Here is a 13,802-nt window from a genome sequence, read left to right as displayed (position 1 = left end):
AAACTTATTGAGAATTTCATAAGAAAAACAATGGTGTGCTTGGTTTTCATGTAACTTTATTCTTTCATGAGTTTTTTACAAGTTTATGACCACTTATAAAATGCTGCACATCTCGTATCTTCACAGCATAGACAATTGCCTTCAGATGACCCCAAAGATAAAAGTCTAAGGGGGTCATATCGGGATACTGGAAGCCTGTGCTAGCATTTCTTCTGCGGTGTTGCTATCAGTGTGTCAAGAGTGGGAGAAGAGGGTTGCATTGACAATCCAACACAATGGGCAGCACTTTGAACACTATAAGTGGTCATAAACTTGAGCTAGGGAGAGATTTGGTTGTTTATTAGTTAGTGTAGGTATTCTACAAGATTCTCTACACATATCCATCTCAACTAACAGTCCTTCTGAGGACTAATCCAGCTGCAGAGATATCAGTGCTAGGCAGGCAGGGTATAAAGCAGACTGCAGTGCATATCGCAAGAGGGTCCATTCCAGTTCTGTCTGCTGGTGCTTTTACAGATATTTGTAGAAATAGGCCCAGGTATCAGGGGCCAGGAATATTTTTTTTTTATCTTAATCCTGATTATTTGCTTAAAAAGCAATCCAGAGAACACCGTTTATCTGCGCCATTTGCTTGTTGGCACTGCAGAATACAGCCAGGTCCTTTCCATATTACAGTGCTAAAAATCCAGCTATTTAAAACTGGTTTGTCCGTCACACGGATCACATATAATTGCGCTGAAAATTTTGCCATTTCTGGCCTCCATTGAAATTTTGTTGCAGTGTAGCAGCAAACTTATTGACACGAGGAGGTCACTGTTATAAATAGTTACCTACAGACCAGCTATTTAAAATTGTGGTTTGTCTGCCACAGGGATCACATAAACTTGTGATGAAAATTCTGCCATTTCTGGCCTTCATTGAAATTTTGTTCCAGTGTGTCAGTGAAATTATTAACACGAGGTCGCTATTAAAAATAGTTACCTACAGGCCAGCTATTTAAAACTGTGGTTTGTCCGTCACACGGATCACATATAAGTTCGCTGAAAATTCTGCCATTTCTGGCCTCCATTAAAATTTTGTTTCAGTGTGTCAGTGAAGTTATTGACACAAGTTTGCTGTTAAAAATAGTTACCTAGAGGCCAGCTATTTAAAACTGTGGTTTGTCCATCACACGGATCACATATAAGTTCGATCTAAATTCTTCCATTTCTGGCATCCATTAAAATTTTGTTTCAGTGTGTCAGCGAACTTATTGACATGAGGTTGCTGTTAAAAATAGTTACCTACAGGCCGGAAATTTGAAACTGTTGTTTGTCCATCACACGGATCACATATACTGTAAGTTCGCTCTAAATTCTGCCATTTCTGGCCTCCATTAAAATATTGTTTCAGTGTGTCAGCGAACTTATTGACATGAGGTAGCTGTTAAAAATAGTTACCTACAGGCCAGCTTTTTTATCTGTGGTTTCTCTGTCACACCGATCACATATAAGTTCGCTGAAAATTCAGCCATTTGTAGTGTGCGTGGAAGATATTGTCCTCCACTTAAAATGAGCAAGGCATGTGGCAAGGGACGGGGAAAGGGATGTGATGGTGATGGTGACGCGCCCCCTGGGCCGCGTGGGGAACCCGGAACCGGGCCTTTTGTGGGATGCTAGGGGTTGTAGTCTCCGTGGCAGCGACCCGGTCCCGTGGCTCAGGGTGGTCAAACCAGTGGCAGTCTATTTATGTGGTTTTATGGTTTAATGTCCGACTACGCCACCCGTGGATTGCGGTCAGGGTGTACCGCCGCTGCAAGACAGTCTGCTGAGGCCGGTGTGGTGTGTGCAGCTAGAGATGGGATAACTCCCCACGGGAAGAGTATGGCCTCAGGGCAGGGAGTGTGGATGACGGGAGTGGTGGTGCACGGGCGTCCCAGCACTAGTAGTGCTGGTGCGGCGATGAACCACAGAGACGTGGGGTTGCAGTTCAAGTTCTTTACTCACAGTTCTTTATATTCCAAGTCACTGCGCCAACAATGACTGTCCAAGCCATGCTGCGTCCACCAGGTGCGGGGGCTCAGTCAACCCCCAGGCAATTCCAGAGTGTGGCACAGGTCTCTCTTCTATTCCTTCCTCTGGCCGTGCCCCACCAGTGACACTACGTCTGTCCAGCTCCCGCGGGCCTTCTCTTGGGAGCGCTTCGTGCTCACCTCCCTGACCCTATGTGGTGTGCCTTTCTAGTAGGTGTAGTGAGGGGTCGCACCAAGAGATGGCCACGACCTCCGGTTCTTGGTTAAGGATTAGTCGCCTCTACCAACTTGGGACCCGTCACCCGTAATCTCCTGGGTCCCTGGGGTTCCTTCTGCTTTCGTGTCTCTGGGCCCTTCTACACTTTGGGTACTTCTCTTTCTTTGCTGTTCCTTTCTGTTCCTTTCTGTTTCTGTTCCTTTCTGTTTCTGTTCCTTCTGGCTCCGGCCTTCACCCTATACCTGCCTCGTGGAGCTGGGCCCAGACTGAGCCACAGCTCCCTGTCAGCCCTCTCTGGCTGAACTCCTTCTCTCACTGAACTCTCTGACTGAACTGACTCAGAACTAAGATGGTGCCCACCTCTTATACCTCCCTCTAGTGTATGAGCCCAGGTGACTTGCAACCAATGGGCTCCTGCCTATGCCCAGAGACCGTCCCCTCCTGCTCCTACATCACTGGGTTTTCCTCCCCCTCCTCACTCCAGCCAGGGACAGATTCTGTCGTGCCTGCATTACTGTCTAATGGGAGCACCGTTGAGCTGTACCCCGGAAATGGGGTGTGTGTGATGCATGCAGCCTACCGAGCCCTGGTCCACACACCATCCTTACCCGGTTGAGGTGCAATACCACTGTAGCGGCCGAACCCTCGGGGCGCTACAATGGTGCATGCAGAGGCCGAGGTCGTGGGCAAGCTAAAGTTGTACCACAACAAACACCCACATCTTCTCGCCCGACCTTCCTGTCCCAATTACTAGGGGACTGCAGAACACCACTATTAAACACAGAGCAGTGTGAAAAGGTTATTGGTTGGATAGCAGATAATGCTTCCAGTCACCTAGCCACCACCACCCTGTCTTCCACACGGTCAAGTCTCAGTAGCCGTGAGTCTGGACCGCATATTCCTCACCCTGATTCCTACTGTCCAGGAACAGTATCTGCGGGTGACACCACTGATTCTTCCGCTGTTGTGCGTGCAAGCCAATCTCCTGTCCACAGTGCATACGAAGATGCCTCCTGCCCTGCACTTGTCGTTGCACACTTTCAACTAGTACCATCAGTCAGCACGTACATGTCCCAGTGCAGCGTTAAGTTGTCATACCCCAGTCCTTGAAACGCAAGTGCAAATACGCAGCCAATGCCCCACAGGCCACACTACTAAATTCCCACATTTCATGACTGCTTGCGCTCTAAATGTTGCCTTTAAGCCTCGTGGAGATGAAAGCATTCCGCAACCTGATGGCGGCGGCCGTCCCTCGGTACTCGGTCCCCAGCCGCCACTATTTCTCCTGGTTAGCCATCCCCGCATTAAACAAGCCGTGCCCTACACACTGCAGTTACTGGGAAAGCCCACCTAACCACGGACACGTGGACAAGTGCTTGTTGGCAGGGATGGTACATCTCGCTGACGTCACACAGGGTTAACATAGTGGAAGCCGGGACCCAGTTGAACCTTGAGATGGAAAACGTCCTCCAGACGCCGAGGATTGCGGGCCCTAGGTCAATCAGGGTTGCCCCCACAGTCTACAGCTCCTACACCTCATCCTCCTCAACCTCCTCCTCCTCTTCAGCCTCCATCTCCAAAATGACCACATCAGTCACAAGCTGGAAGCACTGCAGCACTGCCTCAGCCAAGCGGCAACAGGCTGTGCTGAAGCTAATATGTTTAGGTGACAAACCGCTCAATGCTGAAGAGTTATGGACAGCTCTGAAAGAGCAGGCAGATCTGTGGCTGACACCATTGAACCTACAGCCAGGCATGGTCGTGTGTGACAATGGCCGGAACCTGGCGGCGGCTCTGAGGTGAGGCAAGCTCACACACGTACCATGCCTGGCCCATATGCTTAACCTTGTGGTTCAGCGGTTTCTCAAAATCTACCCGGAGCTGCCGGATCTGCTTGTCAATGTACACCGCCTGTGTGCCCATTTTAGAAAGTCAGCTACAGCTTCCGCCGCCCTTGCCATGCTTCAACAGCGTTTGCAGCTTCCAGCTCACCGACTGGTGTGTGATGTCCCTAAGCATTGGTACTCTACACTGCAGATGTTGGGAAGGATTTGTGAGCTGAAGAGGGCAGTTGTTGACTACCAGCATCAACAAGGCCGTCGGTATTCAGTTCAGACTCCACACATAAGACTTTAGGAGTGGACATGGATGTCAGACATCTATACCATCCTCCAAATCTTTGAGGACTTCACCAAGATGGTGAGCGGCGATGACGCCATAATTAGCGTCACCATCCTGCTTCTCTGTCTTCTGGAATGCTCTCTGCTCACAATCAAAGAGGATGCATTACAGGCGGAGCACGATGAGATGGAGCAAGGAACCACACAGGGTGATTACACACAGCCCAGCCTCATCTCATCCCAAAGTGGATTGGGTGACAATGAGGAAGAGGAGGAGGAAGAACAGGATCTAGTTTCATGCGCTATAGACGGTACTACCTGCCCAACGATCATACTGTTTGTTCAGCGTGGATGGTCTGAGGACAGGAAGGAGGGAGAGGAGAGGAGAGCATGGTCAGTCGTCCTCTTGGTGAGGACACGGAACTCTTGCCTGTTAGCTGTCTGGCACACATGGCTGAGTTTATGCTACACTGCCTTTCCCGTGACCCTCGCGTTCTCAAAATTTTAGTCATTAGTGGTTGGTGACACTTCTAGACCCATGCTACAGGGAGAACTTTCTATCTCTTATTCCTGAGGTGGGCAGGTCTACAAAAATGGGGCAGTACCAGAAGGCCCTTGTTGCGGAACTATTAAAAATATTCCCATCTGAAAATGCTGGCGGCAGAGGTCACAGTTCGCTGGACAACCAAGGAGTACAGGCGAGAGAGACACAACTCCAATCCAGCAGAGGCAGGGGAACACTGTCAAAGTTCTGGGACAGTTTTCTCAGCACCTCCCATAGCACAGGCCCTGAGGCGCGGGGTACTCTCACAAGGAGTGCAAAGTTTGGGAAGATGCTGAGGGAGTACCTTGCCGACCATACCAACGTCCTCTGTGATTCCTCTGTGCCTTATAATTATTTATTGGGTATCCAAGCTGGACACGTGGAATAAACTGGCTCTCTACGCCTTGGAGGTCCTAGCCTGCCCTGCCGCTAGCGTTTTTTCAGAGCGGGTTTTTAGTGCCGCTGGTGGAATTATAACTGATAAGCGCATCCGTCTGTCAACTGAAAATGCTGACAGACTGACTCTTTTAAAAATGAACAAGGGCTGGATTGGGCCAGACTTCTCAACACCACCGAATGATAGCAGGGTAACATAAACTCAAATCTAGTGTCTTTTTTTGGGAGGTGCATTCCCATGCACGTTTTCACACCCACATATGGGTATACGTTTCCTGATTTTGGCTATTTGCTCTTGTCCTCCTCCTTCTGATCATCCTCATCCTCCACCACCATATCACCATGGTGACCGTGGTCCGTGATGCAACACCCACATAATTTTTTTAAAGGGTGTTTATGATGCCCATAAAAAAAACTTTTTATACAGTATGTTCATGTATACCCCCCAGGGGTAAATGTTTGTCAGCCCATACACTTAGTGCATGGGCATTCCAAGTATAAGAGACCCGCTCCTTTCTAATGGGAACATTTTTTTATGAGGTCCTCCTCCACATCTTTTCCAAAGTGCATTGGAGTGCCTCCCAATTTTTGGCAGCCCTTGCATTCACTGCATAGGCCAACACTATGGGAGACCCACTTTCTAATAATGGGAACATTTTTTCATGAGGCCCTCTACGTCTCTTCCAAGGGGCATTGGAGTGCCTCCCAATTTTTGTCAGCTCTTGCATTCATTACAATGGCCAATACTATGGAAGACCCACTTCCTAATAATAGGAAAAAATTTTCATGAGGCCCTCTACGTCTCTTCCAAGGGGCATTGGAGTGCCTCACAATTTTTGTCAGCCCTTGCATTCACTGCATTGGCCAACACTATGGGAAACCCACTTCCTAATAATGGGAACATTTTTTCATGAGGCCCTCTATGTCACTTCCAAGGGGCATTGGAGCCCCTCCCAATTTTTGGCAGCCCTTGCATTCACTGCATAGGCCAACACAATGGTAGACCCACTTTCTAATAATGGAACATTGTTTTCAGGAGGCCCTCCTCTAAGTCTCTTTAAAGGGGTATTGGGGTGCGTCCAAATTTTCAAAGGGGTATTGGGGTGCGTCCAAATTTTGGGCAGCCCTGCCACTCACTGCTTACGCAATAACAGTATAGGAGACCCACTCATTAGTAATGGGAACAACAAAGCATGACTGGCTGATGGCTCTCTAAAAATAGTGAGGGCCGACTGCTAGCCCTTTAAGAATAGTAAAGGCCCTATAAAAATAGGCTTCGTGACATTCAGAGTCCCTCCTTGATAAATGAATTTATTTTGCCTTATATATTTTGCCTTATATACAAGTCATTACCCTGGAAAGGATGTTCCTTAACATATTTCCCAGGAAAATCCATTTTGGTTTCGTTTTTGTGTTTTATTGTGAGTCCGTAAAAGTGGCATAATACCTCTGACAACGTTGTTCACAGCAGTGACCTGGGAGTAAGAAATGTTTCCAGGGGTCTTCCCCATGCTATTCCTATGTCATTTGAGCACTGTTCCCATCGATTTGGGCAAATTTTAGGCCCTCTGCAGACCCCCGGGGGGGAGCCACCTGAAATATGCTCGCGTTTCCCATAGACTTACATTGGGCTAGTTGCTCGGGTCGAGCACCCGAGTATTCCAATGTGCTCAACCCGAGCAACGAGCACCCGAGCATTTTAGTGCTCGCCCATCACTAGTGACCACTACTTGGTTCTCGCCAGAGCATCACTGTGCTCGACAAGCTCGGCGCTCGGTGAGTATTTCCAGGTTTCTCGGGCGGGAGCTCGGGTCCCCTCCCTGCATGTTTGTCGCTCTTTAGAGAGCCGATGAACATGCAAGGATTGCTTGCCACGCACTGTAATGCTGTAGCCATGTTGGTTGTGGGCATTACAGTGATTGACTGGCCGCACAGCATCATCAAGTCTATATAAGACCTGGCGCCGCTATGCTCGTCACAGTCTACCCCGGAAACAGGCAGAGAATGGGAGAGCTGCTGCTGAGTCAGGGAGAGATTTGCTTTTTTATAATTAGTATAGGTATTCCACAATGTACATATATATCCATCTGAACTAACAGTCCTTCTGAGGACTAATCCAGCTGCATATTTTCAGTGGTTAAGGTGATAGCAGGAGTTAGGCAGGCAGTGTATTGTGGCAGACTACAGCTCAAGAGGGTCCATTGCAAGTTTAATTTCTGACTGATCCTGCTGTGACAAATATTTGTAGACATGGCCTCAGATATCAGGAGCTAGGGCTATTTTTTTTTATCCTAATCCTGGTTATTTGCTTGAAAAGCAATCCAGAGTACACAATTTTTCTGCTCCATTTGCTTGTTAGCACTGCAGAATACAACAAGATCTTTTCCATATTTCAGCGATAAAAATCCGGAAATTTAAACTGAACGGGGAAAGTATTGGCATCCATTTCCATTTTGTTGCAGTGTGTCGGTCAAGCTATTCACATGAGGTCGCTGTAAAGAATAGTATTAGTAAACTACAGGCCTGCTATTTAAAACTGTGGTTCTCTGTCAGACGTATCACATATAACTGCGTTCTAAAATTAGCCATTTCTGGCTTCCATTTCCATTTTGTTGTAGTGTGTCGGTAAAGCTATTCACACGAGGCCTCTGTGAACAATAGTATTAGTAAACTACAGGCCTGCTATTTAAAACCGTGGTTCTCTGTCAGACATATCACATATAACTGCGTTACTAATTCAGCCATTTGTAGTGAACGTGGAAAATATTGTCCTCCATTTACAGTTTGTAGCAGTGCGTCAGTGTACACCATTTTACAGCTCCATTTGCTTGTTCGCAGAATATAGCCAGATTTTTTTAGTTTTATTCATATTACTGTATTGTGGAAGAAGAGGAACTTTTTTCAATGATCAGACGCACGTGATCCATATGACTGCCGTAATAATACAGAAATTTTGTGGAGCATGCCAAATATTCCACTCCATTTAAAGTCAGCAAGCTGTGTTTTGTTGAACCAATTGACACTTGGTTGCTGATAGAAACCATACTATTAGGCGACTGCCTGAAACCATGGCCATCAGATGTTATCCCATATGACTGCACTAATAATCCAGCAATTTTTGTGAGAATATCAAATATTACAATCCATTTAAACGATTGCAGTTGTGGGTTCAAACCTAACAGTTGGCCGCTGACAAATAGCATATCTGTGAACAATGTTGTCAGAGTATTAAGCCACTTTTACGGACTGACAAAAAAAAACATACAAAAGACAAGCTAAAATAGAAAAAAAAGTTAAAAACATTCTTTCCAGGGTGACTTGTAAATAAGTCCAAAGAAATAAACAAAAATAAAGTTATGGACTGTGGAAGACATTTATGCGACCAGAATGAACACTCATCTGTAGCTGGTGATGATACCACTAAGCAGCACCTGTTCCTACTGTAAAGGCATCTAACAGCAATATTGATAGGGAATAGAAAAGATTTTACATTTTTTTTGGGCAGCACCAGCAGCACGCAGTATAAGACAATAATACCTGGCTGGATCGGTGTAATACGGTATCCATACTGGGATACCTCACCCATAAAAGAATTTCCGATAAGACAGTTAATACTCTAGAATATAGAATCTATCATGAACTCTCCTGAAGGAGAAGCCAGTTCCCACCGGAGGAGTCTCCGGTTCTCTGGTGGGCCCGTCCAACACTGCCGAGAAGCAGCCCTGGCTAACAAAAGTGTGTGGGAAGGTTTCCGGACACTCTATGGCTGCTTTTTTTACTGTGGACTGGCTCCAACAATCTATAACATTGCAATCTATAAGAAGGATCCCTTCACTGGCTCCCCATTGGCCAGAGACTTCAGTTCAAAACCATAACCATGACATGCAAAGCCATCCATAACCTGTCTCCTCCATATATCTGTGACCTAGTCTCCCGGTATATACCTGCATACCGATCCTCACAAGATCTCCTTCTCTACTCTCGTCTTATCTCCTTTTCCGACTATCGCATGCAAGATTTTTCCTATGCATCCCTTATACTCTTGAACTCTGTAACCCAACATATCAGACTGTTGCCTACTGTTGAAACCTTTAAAAGGAAGCTGAGGACCCACCTCTTCCGACAAGCCTACAACCTGCAGTAACCCTCACTCCACCATACCGCTGCATGACCAGTTGTACCCTCACCCATCCCATATGGACTGTTTGTGTGCCCTCACGGGTAGGGTCCTCTCTACTCTTGTACCAGTCAGTGACCTCTTTTCACATGTAAAGTGCAATGGAATAAATGGCGCTATAATAATAAATAATAATAATTATACTACTTGTACTCTGGGTCAATTGATGACACTTTCCTGATGACTGCCCATAAATTGATGTATTTTGGAAGCTTTTGGTCCCGTTTGAAGGTGTTGTGTATGTGTTAAATTTTGGTATCCATTGAATCCAATGGCGTTCGATAATGTTTGGCGAATATTCGACAATTACATTGGCGAATATTGCAAAAATGGCAATTGTAATGCGAAACGAATATTGAAATATTTGCTCGTGAAACACCCTTAAAAAAAATATGTGGGTGTTGCATCACGGTCACCATGGTATTATGGTGGTGGAGGATGAGGAGAAGGAGGAGGGCGACATAAAATAGAACAATTCCTGAAGCGTATACCCATGTCTGGGTGTGAAGGGGTGCATGGGAATAGACCCCCCAAAAAATAATCACTGGATTTGAGTTTATGTTTGATGCTATCATCTGGTGGTGTTGAGAAGTCTGGCCAAATCCAGCCCTTGTTCATTTTTATAAGAGTCAGCCTGTCAGCATTTTCAGTTGACAGGCTTGATGAGCCTATCAGTTTTATCAGTTATAATGCCCCCGACGGCACTAAAAACCATCTCTGACAAAACACTAGTGGCCAGGACCTCCAAGGCATAGAAAGACCGTTCATGCCATGTGTCCAGCTTGGATACCCAACAGTTGTAAGGCAGAGAGGAATCATGGAGGATGCTGGTATGGTCGCCAAGGTAGTCCTTCAGCATCTTCCAAAACGTTTCCTTCCTTGTCAGAGTACCCCGGGTATCAGGGCCTTGGTGCTGGGAGGGTCTGAGAAAACTGTCCCAGACCTTTGAAAGCATTCTCCTGCCTCTGCCGCATCTGGTTTGTTTCTCCCTCGCTTGTACTCCTTGGTTGTCCAATGAACTGTCTGACTGTGACCTCTGCCGCCAGCGTTGTCAGATGGGAATTTTTTTTTGTTATAATTCTTCAACAAGAGCCTGAACTTAATATCTCCAAAAATTAACTCCTTCGGTATCCTCCCTCTACTAACTTAACTATACCTGACTTTGCAATTTCCTTTAGGTGGTGCCACCATAACTCCCACTCGGCACGCCTGCTGTCTTGGAGTTATATTTGACACACAACTTTCCTTTATTCAACGTGGAAAATCACTCCCTCGCTCATGTCACCTGCACCTTAATAACATCTCCAAAATTCTACCTTTTCTCACCTTTAATACTGCAAAAACTCTTACTGTCGCTCTTATTCACTGCTGCTACTCTCTTCTAATCGGTCTCCCTCTAAACAAACTGTTTCCTTTACAATCCCATCTGAATGCAGCAGCTAGGGTCATATTTCTATCAAGCTGCTTCACCGACGCCTCTATCCTGTGCCAGTCATTGCACTGGTTAGGTTAAACAATCACTACAGAATAAAATACAAATTCTCTCACTCACCAAGCTGTCCACAGTTCTGCACCGGCCTATATCTCATCCCTCATTTCTCTGTATCATCACCCCTCCTGTGCCCTACGTTCTGCAACTGATCTAAGACTGACATCTCCCTTAATCGGAACCTCACACCTCCGTCTCCAAGAATTATCTCGTGCCGTGCCAGTTTTCTGTAATGCCCAAAATGCGTACAATGCCATGGTCACGGTAAAGGCAACAGAACATAAAGTCGGCCTTGTGTGCCAGACTGCCAACAGCCAAGATTTCCCTGTTATCACCAAGACTACGACTGTCTGTTCTCTTCCTCCTCCGTCTTCTCATTATCACCCAATCCGCGTTGAGATGAGATGAGGCTGGGCTAAGTAGCATCACCCTATAAAGTTCCTTTCTCCGCCTGCAATGCCTCCTCTTTGTGAGTAGCGAGCGTTTCAGTAGACAGAGAAGTAGGATGGTGATGCTAATTATGTCGTCATCGACGCTCACCATCTTGGTAGTGTCCTCAAAGTTTTGGAGGACGGCACAGATGTCAGACGTCCATGTCCACTCGTCAGCTCTTGTGTGTGGAGGCTGACCTAAATGCCAATACTCAACAACTGATCTTTGCTGCTCAAAATCATTCCAAACATCTGCAACGTTGATTTCCAATGCATAGTCACATGACACACCAGTCGGTGAGCTGGAAGCTGCAAACGCTACTGAAGCCCTGCCAGGGTGGCAGAAGCTGTAGCTGACTTTCTGAAATGGGCACACACACAGCGTACATTCACAAGCCGCTCTGGCAGATCCGTGTAGATTTTGAGAAACTGCAGAACCACTAAGTTGAGCACATGGGCCAGGCATGGTACATGAGGGAGCTTGCCTAGCTTCAGAGCTGACACCAGGTTCTCTGATACAGCTTTCAGCAACTCTGCATTGGTGTGCGGTTTGACGCCTGAACATACAGTCCTACTTATTGTTATTGCCACACACAAAGTTTAAGTAAATAATTTGGAATATGTCCTGAAAAATGAATCAAGTGATGGAGATTGAAGAGGAGGAGGAGGTGGTGCAGGAGCTGTTGAATGTAGAGGTAACCCTGATTGACCCAGAGCCCACAATCCTCTGCATCGGGAGGATGTGTTCCGTCCCAGGATCCCACTAGGTCCCGGCTTCCACAATATTAACCCAGTGGAATTTGTCAGTGAAATGATCGGTCACTGGCCACATTCACTTGTCCATGTGTTTGTGGTTAGGCGGTCCTTCCCACTTAAGTGCACTGGGGAGGGCACGGGTAATGTTCTAGGACTCGCGCTTGTGGAAGGCGGAGACAATACTGGGAGAAGTAGTGGCGGTTGGGGACCGAGTATGGACGCCGGCATGAGGTTGTGAAAAGCTTCCTCCTCCACCAGCCTAAAAGGCAACATTTCAAGTGCAAGCAAGCAGTCCAAAAATGTGGCAAATTAGTATTGCGGCCTGTGGGTGGGTGGGTGGCTGCATACTTGCGCTTGCATTCCAAGTAACACAAAGCTAAGGAGATGGATGTTCCAACCATCATGAATAATTTGGTCGTTGACTAGGAGAAGCTCTTTCTACTTCCGAGCGGACCGAGTGAGAGGCCAGAATCTATAAATGGAAAGATGAACAAAATAGCTCTTCAAAGTGTCTAAGTGTGGGATCAGTTGTTTAAGGGCACTCGGAATGGTGGGAGGAAGGAGGATCAGGGTGAGAAAGATACTGACTCCAAGTAAAAAAATCTCCCGCATCCACACATTCCTCAACCACAAATCTACAGAAACACTAGTACACGCGCTCATCATCTCCCTTATCAGCGACTGCAAGCTCCTGTTCTGTGGCCTCCCTTCTAACACTCTCACATTCATCCAAACTATCCAAAACTCTGTTGCCCGACTAATCCACCTGTCCCCTCGCTATTCCCTGGCTTCTCCTCTCTGTCAATCCTTTCATTGGCTCCCCATTACTCAGACTCCAGATCAAAACCTTAACCTTGGAATGCAAAGCTATCTACAACCTGTCACCTCCATACATCTGTGACCTAGTCTCCCGGTACTTACCAGCACACAACCTCCGATCCTCACAAGATCTCCTTCTCTATTCCCCTCTTATCTCCTCTTCCCACAATCGCATACAAGATTTTTCCAGTGCATCCCCCCTTCTCTGGAACTCTCCATCCCACCATTTCTGACTACTTTTGGAACCTTTAAAAGGAAGCTGAAGACCCACCTCTTGCGACATGAGTACAACCTGCAGAAACCCTCGCTCCACCATACCGCTGCAAGACCAGCTCTATCCTCACCTACTGTATCCTCACCCATGCCTTATAGACTGAGCCCTTGCGGGCAGGGTCCTATCCTCTCCTGTGCCAGTCGCTGTCACATTTTTGTTCAAGATTATGGTAATTGTTTTTGCGATGTATATCTCTTTTTCACATGTAAAGTACCATGGAATAAATGGCAATAAAGTAATAATAATAATGTGATCCAGACTCACATCTACTGAGACTGGACCATGTGGAACACAGGGTGGTGGTGGTGGCAAACTGACTGGAAGCATTATCTGCTATCCAACCAACAACCTTTTCACACTGCTCTGGCTTCAATAGTGGTGTTCCACGGCCCCCTAGAAATTAAGACAGGAAGGTAGCTCGACATGACCTGGGTGTTTGTTGTGATCCTTCAGCAGGAACAGTTTCATCTTGCCCATGGCCTCTGCGTGCACTATCACCATCACCATAACATCCACTTCCCTGTCCCTTGACACACACCTTGCCCATTTTAAATGGAGTTTAAGATTT

This window comes from Phyllobates terribilis, unplaced genomic scaffold (assembly GCF_046119375.1).
Source record: "Phyllobates terribilis strain yellow unplaced genomic scaffold, ASM4611937v1 Scaffold_5__5_contigs__length_657084704, whole genome shotgun sequence".
In the NCBI taxonomy this organism is placed as follows: domain Eukaryota; kingdom Metazoa; phylum Chordata; class Amphibia; order Anura; family Dendrobatidae; genus Phyllobates; species Phyllobates terribilis.
Note: the sequence above shows the minus strand (reverse complement) of the source record.